Here is a 14,747-nt window from a genome sequence, read left to right on the forward strand (position 1 = left end):
ACTAGCTCCACACATAATATACAGGGAATAGTGTGTTTGCCCACTTGGCTTCTCCAATTTTATTTCTCCTTCTTTGTTTTTATTAAATTAGCCAACACAATGCCTAGGTCTCACTTACAGATATTCTGATTTAATTGGTCTGGGGAGATGCCTGGGCATCAATCAGTTTACAAAGTTCCCAGTTGTTCCTAACATGTAACCAAAGAGAACCTTTGTTCTCTAGCCTCACCTAAATAAGTTATCAATTTGTGTTGAGAACATTATCAAAGGCCAGCTAACCTGGACCTTGACGATCACCTAAGGAACAACTTCACCCATTTTAAGATAAACTGAAGCCCCGAAGAGTACGATCACCTAAGGAACAACTTCACCCATTTTAAGATAAACTGAAGCCCCGAAGAGTATTCTAGAAGTTGGAGTCAAAGTTTGACTCCTGATCCTCTCACTGAATGTGTGGAGGTAAATATTGGTAAAATCACCCAGGTTAGTGTTTGAGGGTAGGACCTCCAGCAACAGCTCAGATAGGTCACCCTGCTGGGATAATCACCTGACATGACAGCCTTTTGTGCCCTAGTTAACCTGACCACACTGGCTGAAAGAAAGGCCCAAAATATAGACTGGAAATTCTTACTAAGTCAAAAAAATTGTAATAGCAATATTTTCTGCATTTATGGGTATTTGACCAAAACCTATTGAAATGGCAAAACACGGACATTCCCCCAGCCACATTTTATTATGAAAAATTTCCAACCCATATTGTTTTCTCAGTTTGCCAAGTGGAATGAGCATCATTTATTGCGAGACTGCCTGATACAGGGCGATTGTGCTTTTAGGCCCCAAAGAATCTCATGTTCCAGGAAGAAATCAGCTGACTTTTCCATTTTTCTTAGTGCTGGAAACTCATCCGTGGAGAATGAAATCACCCAAGGCAGCTGGTGAAACACACAATTTCACCACACCAGGAATTCAGTGACTAAGTCTTTGATTTGATCAAAGTAAAACAATCTAAAATTAATCAAGTTGTTAATCTCCCCCCGCCCCCGCTAATTTTTCTTACCCTATGGAAAAAAATTGACTATACATCGGCATCAAACAGGACTTTTAAAAATGTCATTTTTGCATCTAGGTGATGACTGTTCACTGAAACAACACTTTGAACATTTCATGTTTGAATTTTTTTTTTTTAAGATTTTATTTTTAGAGGTGTTTAAGCACCCAACACTTGATCTCAGCTCGGTTTCTTGATCTCAGGGTTGTAAGTTCAAGCCCTGTGTTGGGCTCCATGCTGGGCGTGGTGCCTACTTTAAAAAAAAAAGATTAAATTTTTAAGTGACCTCTACACCCAAAGTGGGGCTCAAACTTAAAATCCTAAGGTCAAGAGTGTCATGCTCTAGCGACTGGGCCCACCAGGAACCTCTCATGTTTGAAAAAAATATATTTTTTAAGATTTTATTTATTTGACAGGCAGAGATCACAAGTAGGCAGAGAGAGAGGTGGAAGCAGACTCCTGCTGAGCAGAGAGCCCTATGGGGGGCTTGATCCTAGGACCCTGGGATCATGACCTGAGCCGAAGGCAGAGGCTTTAACCCACTGAGCCACCGAGGTGCCCTGAAAAAAAAGGTTTTTTTAAATTTTATTTATTTGTTTGACAGACAGAGATCACAAGTAGGCAGAGAGGCAGGCAGAGAGAGAGAGAGAGAGAGAGAGAGGGAGAGGAAGGGAAGCGGACTCCCCACTGAGCAGAGAGCCCAATGCGGGACTTGATCCCAGAACCCTATAATCATTACCTGAGCTGAAGGCAGAGGCTTTAACCCACTGAGCCACCCAGGTACCCCTGAAATTTTTTATAATAAAATGTTGGGGAGCACCTGGGTGGCTCAGTCAGTTAAGCATCTGCCTTCCGCTGGGGTCATGATCTCAGGGTCCTAAGTCTTTGCATCAGGCTCTCTGCTCAGCAGGGAGTCTGCTTCTCCCTCAGGCTCTGCCTCTGCCCTCCTCATGCTCTCAATCTTTCTCACAAAGAAATAACATTTTTGTAAATAAATAAAAATTTTTAAAATACAATAAATATTAGGAAAAACGTCACTTTCTTGGAGACTGCTTTTTACATCTTAATGGGTAGCAAAAAGTAAAAGTATGTTAGAGAATATAGTTCAGGGAAGAAAGAAGTTCAGACATGAGTTTCTGACAGCTTTCCACTTGCCAAGGACAACAGGCAGTGGGAGCGAAAATTACTTCAAACTTTGTAAACTATGAACATTTCCTTTTTTTTTTTAAAGATTTTATTTATTTATTTGACAGAGAGAGAGAGATCACCAGTAGGCAGAGAGGCAGGTAGAGAGAGAAAGAGAAGAGGAAGCAGGCTCCCTGCTGAGTAGAGAGCCCAATTCAGGGCTCTATCCCAGGACCCTGAGATCATGACCTGAGCCTAAGGCAGAGGCTTAACCCACTGACCCACCCAGGTGCCCCTAAACTGTGAACATTTCTATGAAAGTAGCCTTCTTCAGACTCTTCTCTCTGAATTAATGTGTCCAACAAAAAACCTTTTGGCATTAGGGACGCCTCAGGGACTCAGTGGGTTAAGTCACTGCCTTCAGCTCAGGTCATAATCCTAGGGTCCTGGAATCGAGTCCCGCATTGGGCTCCTTGCTCAGCGGGGAGCCTGCGTCTCTCTTTGCCTCTGCCTGCCATTCTACCTGCTTGTGCACGCACTCTCACTCTCTCTGACAAATAAACAAAAATCTTAAAAAAACAAAACAAAACAATCTTTTGGTATTAAAAAAGAATTACCCCCCCCAAAAAATTACCACATGACTCAGAACTTCCAATTATACACAGAAGAGAGTTGAGGGGCATCTGGGTGGCTCAGTGGGTTAAACCTCTGCCTTCGGTTCAGGTCATGGTCTCAGAGTCCTGGGATAGAGTCCCGCATGGGGCTCTCTGCTCGGCGGGGAGACTGCTTCCTCCTCTCTCTCTGCCTGCCTCTCTGCCTACTTGTGATCTCTCTCTCTCTCTGTCAAATAAATAAATAAAATCTTAAAAAAAAAAAAAAGAAAGAAAAGAGTTGAAAACAAGGACTCAAACAGATACTAGTATGCCTCTGTTTGTAGGATTATTCACAATGCCAAAAAGTGGAAGCAATGCAGATTCATAGAATAATGGATGGGTAGGGACGCCTGGGTGGCTCAGTTGGTTAAGCAGCTGCCTTCGGCTCAGGTCATGATCCCAGCGTCCTGGGATCGAGTCCCACATCGGGCTCCTTGCTCCATGGGGAGCCTGCTTCTCCCTCTGACTCTGCCTGCCACTCTGTCTGCCTGTGCTTGCTTTTGCTCGCTCTCTCTCTGACAAATAAATAAATAAAATCTTTAAAAAAAAAAAGAATAATGGATGGGTAATAAAATTCCAAACAATGGAATACTAATCAGACGTAAAGAGGAATGAAATTCTGATATATACTACAACATGGATAGACCTTAAACCATTACCCTATGAAATAAGCGTCTCTCTGGCTCCGTAGGAAGAACATGCAACTTTTGATCTATGGTGGTGTATACGTTGGGTGTTGAGATTACTTAAGTAAACTTAAAAAAAGTAAGTAAACTTAAAAAGTAAACTTAAGTGAGTAAACTTTAAAAAAAGTAAACTTAAAAAAAAAAATAGCCAGGGCACCTGGGTTGCTCAGTTGGTTAAGTGTCTGCCTTCGGCTCTGGGATGGAGCTCCATATGGGGCTCTCTACTCAGCTAGGAGCCTGATTTTCCCTTTCCCTCGCACTCCTCCCCAGTCCATCTTGTGCTCTCTCGTGGGCGCTCTCTATCTCAAATAAATAAATAAATAAATTCTTTAAAAAAAAAAAAAGCCAGACACAAAAAATAAAATATTGTATGATTCTGCTTATATGAGATACTTAGAAGAGTCAAATTTGTAGAGACAGAAAGTAGAATAGAAGTTGCCAGGGGCTGAAAGAGGAAGGAATGGGTAGGGGAGTTAGTGTTTAATGGGTACGGAGTTTCAATTGGGGTGATGGAAAAGTTTGTGAAAGGTGGAGTAATAGTTGCAAAGAATAAACGTACTTAATGCTACTGAATTGTATACTTAAAAATGGTTAAAATGGTGAATTTTATGATATATGTAGTTTCTCCAATTTATGAAAAAGTCTATTTTGGAGATGATAGTACGCGGTGAATCGGTAGCCAAGTGAACACACGCTGACACAGCCCATTTTTCATCGGCCCCAATTCACTCTATGAATGAAGCTATTAGCATGTTCCCTCCCATAATGCTTTGCTTCGTGCTCCCTCAAAACTTAGTTAAGTGAAATCAAGAAATAAATCCTCAGAAATAGCTTATGCATTTTCGAGGGATCCTTATACGGTTGAATAATTTTCAATCAAATAAGAATTGATGGTTTTTCTATGAGACTCAAACTCGCATTTCTGAAATAGGAACCTTACCTATTGGGGATAATGATTGGGGGCGTTACTCGTTAGCTTTGCGCAGTGGCAGTATCGTAGCCAATGAGGTTTATCCGAGGCGCGATTATTGCTAATTGAAAACTTTTCCCAATACCCCGCCGTGACGACTTGAAATATAGTCGGCATTGGCAATTTTTGACAGTCTCTACGGAGACTGATTTCCTTGGTTTAATATAAGCGTTTCTGTGTAGCCTGTTTCTATTGGCATTGGCGGATTATGGGGTTGGGGGCGTTAGTTAGGACTTGCAGGATGCGGTTATTATCATTTATTGTTTGCCGAGCCCCGTAATTACCAACGTGCGTTGGTGTGGTTTGCATTTGGTTTTTTTTGGTCAATATTTTTCTTTCTGCCCTAGTAACGTTCGAGATTGCACGGATATCTCCTGAGACCTTTGCCCACCTGGTTCTCTGAACCTCCGCCGGCGGTCACTCGTCTTTTTCTGGTTCATTCGTTTTCCCCGCTTTCAAAACCGCCGCTCAGGTTCTTTAACTCAAAATTCAGGTCTAACCTGGTCATGTCTGTGATGTCATGAAGATTTGCATAAGGTTACCCAGCATCCCCTGCGAATGCATTCTCAATTCCAAAATCTGAATGTTCGACCGAGATGATCCAACAAGCACAAACCTCCGGCGCAGACGGACCTTAACTATAACTGCTAGAAGCAGAACGCATCAGATCCACGAACTCGCTGGCAGTCACTCACCGTCACTGATAAGACAGTTGTCATCCGTGGGGGAGCAGGGTGCGTGAAGGAGTTTTTCAGCTTTGCGCAGTGGCAGTATCGTAGCCAATGAGGTTTATCCGAGGCGCGATTATTGCTAATTGAAAACTTTTCCCAATACCCCGCCATGACGACTTGAAATATAGTCGGCATTGGCAATTTTTGACAGTCTCTACGGAGACTGAATATGCCTGTTTTTAAAAAGCAGTATGAAATGGGTTTTGGTGGTTCTTTATGTATTTCGTTATTTTTCGTTGCATAACAGTGGGAGGTGTAAATTTGCTTTTCTTATGGGCTCCTTTCTGAAAGTCTGAAGCTTTCTGGTTCATAGTAATGTGCAGTTATTTCTACCAAAGTGTGTTTTTCTCGGGTTTATTTATTCATTTGACAAGAGACAGAGATCACAAGTAGGCAGAGAGAAAGGGGGATGTAGACTCCCTGCTGAGCGTAGAGCCTGCTGTGGGGGTCCTGGGTCATGACCCGAGCCAAAAGCAGAGGCTTAACCCACTGAGCCACCTAGGCACTCCTCACCCAGATGCTTTTTTTTTTTAAAGATTTTATTTATTTATTTGACAGAGATCACAAGTAGGCAGAGAGAGGAAGGCAAGCAGACTCCCCGCTGAGCAGAGAGCCTGATGCGGGGCTCGATCCCAGGACCCTGGGATCAGACCTGAGCCGAAGGCAGAGATTTATAACCCGCTGTACCACCCAGGCTCCCCTCCCAGATGCCTTTTAAAGCAACTAGTAGGCCAACGGAAGGTAGAGCTGTGTTTGGAACCAAGTGCCCTCACATCTAGGGGTGTACTGGATTCCACGACACCGGCTACCTCTAGTCTTGTCCTATGTTAGGAAGGCCAGGGACGTCCCCGGACAGAAGCCTTCGGGAGTCCTACCCTTGCGCATGGCAGATCCAGCTGGACATGGGTGGACCGCCGTGACCCATCAAACACTTTACTGGTCTGTAAACAAAAGGATGTGTATGGGGCGCCTGGGTGGCTCAGTGGGTTAAGCCTCTGCCTTCGGCTCAGGTCATGATCCCGGAGTCCTGGGATCGAGCCCCGCATCGGGCTCTCTGCTCCGTGGGGAGCCTGCTTCCCTCTCTCTCTCTCTCTCTCTGCCTGCCTATCTATCTACTTGTGATCTCTCTCTGTCAAATAAATAAACATCTTTAAAAAAAAAAAAAAAAAAAGGATGTGTGGCCCAGGGGAAAACCACCCCTGCGGTAAATTAGACCCAGTCCCTGCTTTAGGGAGCTCACAGTCTTGAGACCACAAGTAAGCAAACGAACAGATAAACTCGGAAATTACAGATGATTCCAGTGCTATGAAGAACAGAAGCAGGGAGATGTGATGGAGCCATCCAGAAGACCAGCCAAGTTCCGACAGCAGCCACTGAGTACTTAACTGTGTACCAGACTACACAAAAAGTACATAATATGCTTCATTCCATTTAGTTCTCACAGAAACCACTCTCCATTCCTTTTTTTTTTTCAACAAACAGCTCTATTGAGTTATAATTGACATTCAATAAACCACGCATATTCAAAGCACACAACTTTATAAGTTTTGAGACAATGTACATCCATGACACCATTACTGCCATCCAGAGAGTGAACACGTTCATCACTGCCCCCAAATTTCTGGTGTTCATTTTTAATCCATCCCCACCTCCCATCTCTTCCCACTCCCTTGTATCACTATGATTAGCATTTTCCAGAGTTCTACATAAATGGAATCATAGGGTATGTAAATTTTTGAGATTGACTTTTTCACCAAACCTAATGTCCTTGAGGTCCATCCAGGTTGTTGCATTAATCCATAATTCATTCCTTTCTCTCACTGAGAAGCATTCCGTTGATGGAAGTATCAGAGTTTGTTCAATTATTCACCCACTGAAGGACACATGGGTTGCTGCCTGACCAGTAAAGCTCCTAAGAACATTCCTGTACAAGTTTTGGTGAGGCCCCCTGGCTGGCTCAGTCAGTAGAACATGTGATTCTGGATCTTGGGGTCATGAGTTCAAGCCCATAGGAGCATAGGGCTTCCTAAAAAAGGAGAAGGAAAAGAACAATCCAAGTTCTGTGTGAGCATACATTTTTAATTCTCTGGGGCCATATGGGAAATTACATGTTTAGTTTTGTAACGAATTGCCAGATTGTTTTCCAGACTAGCTGCATCATTTTACTTTCCATGTGCAGTCTTTTAAAATCTAGACAAGCGGGGCGCCTGGGTGTCTCAGTGGGTTAAGCCTCTGCCTTCAGCTCAGATCATGATCTCAGGGTCCTGGGATTGAGCCCCACGTTGGGCTCTCTGCTTGGCGGGGAGCCTGCTTTCCCCCTCTCTCTCTGCCTGCCTCTGCCTACTTGTGATTTCTCTCTCTCTCTCTGTCAAATAAATAAATAAAATCTTAAAAAATAAAATAAAATCTAGACAAGCCTCCCAGCCTTTCCTCTTTCTTTTATGATATTGATTTTTTTTTTTTTTTTGGAAGAGCTCAAGACAGGTATCTTGCAGAAGTCCCACATTCTGACTTCATCTGATGGTGTCCTGGGGAGGTGTTGACCAACATATTCCTTTGTCACCCTGTATTTCCTATACCCAGGACTTGATTAGATTCAAGAGAAGTTGAAGGGCGTCTCTGTGAACTTTGCACTGCATCTTCCACTGTCAGTGAAGCTGAATTTAAGCACCTGGTTAAGGTAACTGCTCTGCCTCTACTATAAAAGTAATCAGTAATTTGTGGAATGAACACTTGCCATAGAAACCATTTGAGACTAAAAGCCTTTGCTTTCCATGACTACCTTCTTAAACTACTTCCTGATCAGTCATCAAATCTGACTGAGTAAGATAAATTAATGTCACTCCTTCTCTGGAAAATCCCGGATAGGTTTCCAGGGGCTGAGGGATGCCCTGAGTTCAGGACAGGAATTCGAGAGCCACCGAGAAGCCAATGTATCAGAACTGAGCAAACAGGGACGCCTGGGTGGCTCAGTTGGTTGGACGACTGCCTTCGGCTCAGGTCATGATCCTGGATTCCTGGGATCGAGTCCCGCATCAGGCTCCCAGCTCCATGGGGAGTCTGTTTCTCTCTCTGACCTTCTCCTCGCTCATGCTCTCTCTCACTGTCTCTCTCTCAAATAAATAAATAAAATATTTAAAAAAAAAAAAAAAAAAAAAAAAAAAAAAAAAAAAAAAAAAAAAAAAAAAAAAAAAAGAACTGAGCAAACATGATGGCAAGAAGAGGTCAGTGAGCATTTCTCAAAGGGGCATTCTGGGAAGAAAAAGAGGGGCAGGGCACTGAGGGGGCTTCGGGCTCCCTGCTCCGAGGAAGTCTGCCTCTCCCTCTCCCTCGGCCTGCCACTCCCCCTGCTTATGCTCTTTCTCTCTGTGTCAGATAAATAAAATCTTAAAAAAAAAAAAAAGTACATACCTTAAATTTTAAAAAATACTTTGAAAAAAAAGAAAAAGGGGGAACATCCTGGAGACCCCATGTTGATTGATTAAGAAATTCAAAAGGAGGCAGGCGTGCTACCCAGAGGTTGAAATGTTGATATAATTGTCCCTGATGGTGTGGTCTGGAAATGCGCCCCAACCATTTCTTTCCACCTTAGCTGGTTTGCCGAGATGGCTGATCAGAGTACTGACCCAGGTCTGGAGGAAATAGAAGATGGTGCTCTTGTGGCAAATTCTGTATTGATCAGAATGTCAGCTGACACTCTGGCAAACACTGACCTATGTGATGTGGTGTGCGTGTGTGTGCGTGTGTGTTTGTCTGTGTGTGTGTGATTTTCTTAGAATTTCTAATAGCAAGTAAGTGAAATAATGACTAATTTGTGGGCAAACACAAAAGCATGGGAAAACCACTGAAAAGACGAACAAATAAAGAAAACAAAATAATGTTTTTATTTTAAAAAGGGAAAAGTTAGGCATTCGTTAAGCATCTGCCTTTGGCTTGGGTCATGGCCCTTGGGACATGGGATCGAGCCCCCCATTGGGCTTTCTGCTTGGCGGGAAGCCTGCTTCTCCCTCTCCCACTCCTGCTTCTGTTCCCTCTCTCGCTGTGTCTCTGTCAAATAAATAAATAAAATCTTTTTTAAAATTTAAAAAAATAAAAGAGGGAAAAGTTACAGAACATCCATGTGACATTTTGCTCTCAGCTCTACTGGACTCTTCTTTTGGCTGAGTAATTTGAGTTGCAATGATTTTTTTTTTTTTTAAGATTTTTATTTATTTATTTGACAGAGATTGATCACAAGTAGACAGAGAGGCAGGCAGAGAGAGAGAGGAAGGGAAGCAGGCTCCCCACCGAGCAGAAAGCCTGATGTGGGACTCTATCCCAGGACCCTGAGATCATGACTCGAGCCGAAGGCAGCGGCTTAACCCACTGAGCCACCCAGGCGCCCCTGATTTTTTTTTTAATTGCAGTAAAAATCAGACAACATAAAAATAGGTGTTTGAAAGTGAATCCATAAGCTGTTAACATACTGTTTTCTGTTTCACAATAATACTATCTCACAATATTTATTAATTCACAATATTTATTAATTCACAATAATTATTAATTCACAATTATTTCACAATAATTTTTTCTGATTACAAAATTACTGCACATAATTTTGCATATAAAATCCAAGCATTGTATACACAAAGATCCCCCACCATAAGCCTTCCTCTCCTACTAGAGGAGAAAACCACAGGTAAGTGAGACTATTCTTCCAAATTGTTCTATTCCTATGGCAACATTATTATTAACAAACATTGGATTGTATTCTACCTCAGTGCTACTAATTCTTTTTTCTTTCTGCTAAATAATACAATGGTGGCATATTACCTATATCAGTACATAGCTCCCCTCTTCCTGTATGGGTATATCTCACTTCAGCTAACCAGTCTCCTGAACATGGACATTTGACATATTTTCATTTTTCCTGATTAGAAGCAAAGCTCCTATGAACATCCTTGCATGTGCAGCTTTGCCTACTCGTGGGGTATTTCTTTTTTTTTTTTTTTAAGATTTTATTTATTTGACAGACAGAGATCACAAGGAGGCAGAGAGGCAGAGAGAGGAAGGGAAGCAGGCTCCTTGCCGAGCAGAGAACCCAATGCAGGGTTCGATCCCAGGACCCTGGGATCATGACCTGAGCCGAAGCCAGAGGCTCTAACCCACTGAGCCACCCAGGCGCCCCTTGTCGGGTATTTCTAGGGAAAATTTCTATAGATCTGATTGCCTGCACAAAGGTCATGCCTATTTTGCATTTGAGAGGTGTCCCCAAATCAGCTCCCCCGAGACTCTTCCAATGTATTCACCCACAAAGCCACGTAGGGAGAGCACCTGGAGAATGTCTGATGTATATGTTTGGATGTCTCAGCAGTTTTCCCGTTAGGGAAGGGAAGAGGGAGGGGTGTGAATTCACATCCAGTTTCAATACTGCTTTGTTCTCCAGCTCCTTTCCAGACAGAGAGCAAGAAAAGACTGTTGGGTGAGGTAGTCCTGGCCCTCCCCACCACACAGGGACATAGCTTTGGAAACACCAACACCCTCCATGGAGCCAACAGTCATTCCACCTTCGCCCTGTTACCCCAGCCAATCTGGACCCCTAACTCCAAGGGACAGAGAGCCTGAGGACCATCTCAGCAAGGAAATGACCCACCAGCCCCCCAAACAATCTTCTTAGTGTTCAAGTCACTTCAGGATATCTGTAAGAATCAGCTGGGAGCTTTTAAAAAATTCTGAAGCCCCGGGGCACCTGGGTGGCTCAGTGGGTTAAAGCCTCTGCCTTCAGCTCAGTCATGATCCCAGGGTCCTGGGATCAAGCCCCATATCAAGCCCCATATAGAGCCCCATATCAAGCCCCGCATCCGGTTTTCTGCTCAGCAGGGCGCCTGCTTCCTCCTCTCTCTCTGCCTGCTTCTCTGCCTACTTGTGATCTCTGTCTGTCAAATACATAAATACAATCTTTAAAAAATAAGTAAATAAAAATTCTGAAGCCCAGGTTGCATTCTAAGACAATTAAATCAGAATTTCTGAGCATTAGTTCTGGGCAAAAATAAATAAAATCATCATCATCATAATTACTTTTTAAAAATTATATATATCATTTAAAAAATAAAATTAAAAATTAAAAGTTAAGTTTAAAAATTAAAATAAAAAATTTTACATGATATAGGACATTTTACATGATATAGGAAAAGTGCTTCCGATGATGCCTGACCCAGAGTTAAATGCTTTGGTAGGGGTCATAGGACCAATTATCCAAGCCTGGGCGGTGGTCAGGGAAGGCTTCCTGGAAAAGGGGGTAGCTGAGCTGTGAACTAAAAGAGAGTGGTTAACTAAAAGAGAGTGGTTAACCAGGACAGAGAGGATGACTTTTTACAGGAGTTAACAGCCCCTGCAGGGGTCTGGAGACAGAGGAACTAAAAGTCAGCCCCTGAGACTGGAGCTGAGAAGGGAGAAAGTAGCCACACTGGGTCTTTTAATGGGGTTACAAGTCCTGGAAAACTACTGGGTTTTATTCTGGTGTCTTTTTTTTTTTTTAAGATTATTTATTTACTTATTTATTTGACAGAAAGAGTACAAACAGGGGGAGTGGCAGGCAGAGGAAGAAGGAGAAACAGGCTCCCCAGTGAGCAGGGAGCCTGATGTGGGGCTCCATCCCAGGACCCTGAGATCATGATCTGAGCTGAAGGCAGATGCTTAACCAACTGAGCCACCTGCGCACCCCTTATTCTGGTGTCCTGAAGGATTTCAGCAGGATGGTGGGAGCCCAGACCATGCCTTCCCTCCCAATTCAGAGGCAGCAGGGCCTTCCTAAGGCTGTGTGCCCCCACGCTCCCGTTCGTGAGCCAGCCCGTGGACTCTCAAGTCAGGACGGTCCTGGCTTTGAATCCTGACTTCACCACTTTGTACCCGTGTGACCTCCAGCCAGTATCCTTATTCATGAGCCTCAGTTTCTTGGCCTATAAAATAGGCATGAACCCCACAAGGCATGAATCCACGCAAGGATTAAATGAGATAATGTAAAAGACTTAACATAGTGCATCCCACCCTTCAAACAATAAATGTTCTAGTATAATAATAATTATTATATATAAATAAGACATAAATATTTATATATAATACTAATTCTAATATAATAATGATTTTATAACAATAACTATTAATATGATTGATAATAGTCCATGATATTGATTCTGCAACCCCTGGGTGACTGGTCAGATCCCTAAATCTGTCTTTTTCTCTCCCAGGCTTAATCTCTCTCTGGTCCTCCCATGATAATTAGTTTCAATTTCTCAGGCTTTTTCCTGCATTTTTTGTGTTGTGGAATGCACATAACAACCTTGGGAGGCATGTATTTTATTATCCAGATTTTACCATTAACGTAACAGAGGCTCAGAGTGGTTAAGCCACTTGCCCTAAACCACCCAGCTAAGTATCAGACCTTCAACTTCACACGCATTCATTGATAAGGAAACTGAGGCTCAGAAAGATGAGGTTATCATGAGTAAAGCTGCACAGTTGGCAGGTGGCAGGGCTGGGGTTTAAATCCTTGTCTGTCCTGTGACTCCTGGACTCTTAAGAGTTTCCTCCAGAGGGCTGACATGCTTGCTTGGATCCACTCTTTGAACCACCTGGGGAGATAAGCGGGAGAGGCTGGAAGCTTCCATTTTTGCTGCCCTTCCTCTGGGGCTCTCATAAACTCGACCACCAGCCCCTTCTTCTGGAATGCCCTTCTCACTGCCTGCTTCCCATTCTCCAAAAATCAGGTCAGTGTTCATTCTTTTCCGAGAAATATTTCCAAGTCTCCCTTGAATCACTCTTAAGCAGTTGAGTTTCTTTCATGTTAATGTCTGTAGTGTCTTTTTTTTTTTTTTTTTAAGATTTTGTTTCTTTGGTAGAGAGAGAGCAAACATGAGCAGGGAGAGTGGCAAGCAGAAGGAGAAATGGGCTCCCCATAGAGCAAGGAACCTGATTTGGGACTCAAACCCAGGACGCTTGGGTCATGACCTTAGCCAAAGGCAGACGCTTAACCAATTGAGCAGTGTCATTTTTACAATGTAATTGTATTTTAGTTTAAAAATATCAATTCATGGGGTGCCTGGGTGGCTCAGCGGGTTAAAGCCTCTGTCTTCCGCTCAGGTCATGATCTCAGAGTCCTGGGATCGAGCCCCACATCGGGCTCTCTGCTCAGCGGGGAGACTGCTTCCTCCTCTCTGCCTGCCTCTCTGCCTACTTGTGATCTATCTCTCTGTCAAATAAATAAATAAAATCTTTTTAAAAATATCAATTCATTATGAGAATAGGTAAAATGGCAAATGTGGTTTAAACTTCAAAAGATTCAAAGGGGTGTTTAGTGAAATCACCTGCCCACTCCTGGCCCCCAGCCTCTTGCTCCCAGCCTTACCCCCTGCCATTTAACACGAATGTTTATGTATTCTCCCAGATCTCTCCAGCATTTCGAAGCATCTCATAAACACCCTTTCCCCATAAATGATACACATGTTACAAACACTGTTCAGTGTTTGTTTTTTTTTTAGATCTTGAAGACAGTTTCTTATTAGTATTTAATGATCTTCCTGGATCTCTTCTGTGGCTAGAGTTTTCCATTGTAGGATTGTATGTGGTTTACTTACCCATTCCCCTGTCCATGGACATTTGGTTTGTTTCCAGTGCTTTGCTTTTAAAGATTTTATTTATTTATTTGACATAGAGAGAGAGCACAAGTAGGCACAGAGGCAGGCAGAGAGAGAGAGGAGGAAGCAGGCTCCCCAGTGAGCAGACAGCCCGATGCAGGACTTGATCCCAGGACCCTGAGATCATGACCTGAACTGAAGGCAGAGGCTGAACCCACTGAGCCACCCAGGCGCCCCTCCAGTCTTTTGCTTTTTTTTTTTAATTTTTTTTTTTAAGATTTTATTTATTTGTCAGAGAGAGAGAGAGGGAGAGCGAGCGAGCACAGGCAGACAGAATGGCAGGCAGAGGCAGAGGGAGAAGCAGGCTCCCTGCCGAGCAAGGAGCCCGATGTGGGACTCAATCCCAGGACCCTGGGATCATGACCTGAGCTGAAGGCAGCTGCTTAACCAACTGAGCCACCCAGGCGTCCCAAGTCTTTTGCTTTTATTTTTTTTTTTTTTATTTTATTTTTTTTAAGATTTTATTTATTTATTTAACAGAGAGAGAGAGAGAGAGAGAGAGAGATCACAAATAGGCAGAGAGGCAGGCAGAGAGAGAGAGGGAAGCAGGCTCCCCGCTGAGCAGAGATCCCGATGTAGGGCTCGATCCCAGGACTCTGAGATCATGACCTGAGCTGAAGGCAGAGGCTTAACCCATTGAGCCACCCAGGCGCCCCAGTCTTTTGCTTTTAAACACAGCACTGCGGAGGGGCCTGGCTGGCTCAGTTGGTGGAGCATGTGACTCTTGATCTCAGAGTCATGAGTTTGAGTCCCATGTGGGGTGTAGAGATTACTTAAAATCTGGGCTCCTGGGTGGCTCTGTGGATTAAAGCTTCTGCCTTCGGCTCAGGTCATGATCTCAGAGTCCTGGGTCCGAGCCCCT

At 43.4% G+C, this 14,747-nt stretch overlaps 2 non-coding genes across 2 annotated transcripts; both read left to right on the top strand.

Moving 5' to 3' along the window:
• Nucleotides 1-4,486: 4,486 nt before the first annotated feature.
• On the top strand, nucleotides 4,487-4,627 carry LOC131812016 (U4 spliceosomal RNA). The gene has a single exon (XR_009346241.1). It is a non-coding gene; the product is annotated as a U4 spliceosomal RNA (small nuclear RNA).
• A 608-nt stretch (nucleotides 4,628-5,235) lies between these two features.
• Nucleotides 5,236-5,376, top strand: LOC131812015 (U4 spliceosomal RNA). Its single transcript, XR_009346240.1, has one exon. It is a non-coding gene; the product is annotated as a U4 spliceosomal RNA (small nuclear RNA).
• Nucleotides 5,377-14,747: the final 9,371 nt, after the last annotated feature.

Source organism: Mustela lutreola, chromosome 11 (genome assembly GCF_030435805.1).
Source record: "Mustela lutreola isolate mMusLut2 chromosome 11, mMusLut2.pri, whole genome shotgun sequence".
Taxonomy (NCBI): domain Eukaryota; kingdom Metazoa; phylum Chordata; class Mammalia; order Carnivora; family Mustelidae; genus Mustela; species Mustela lutreola.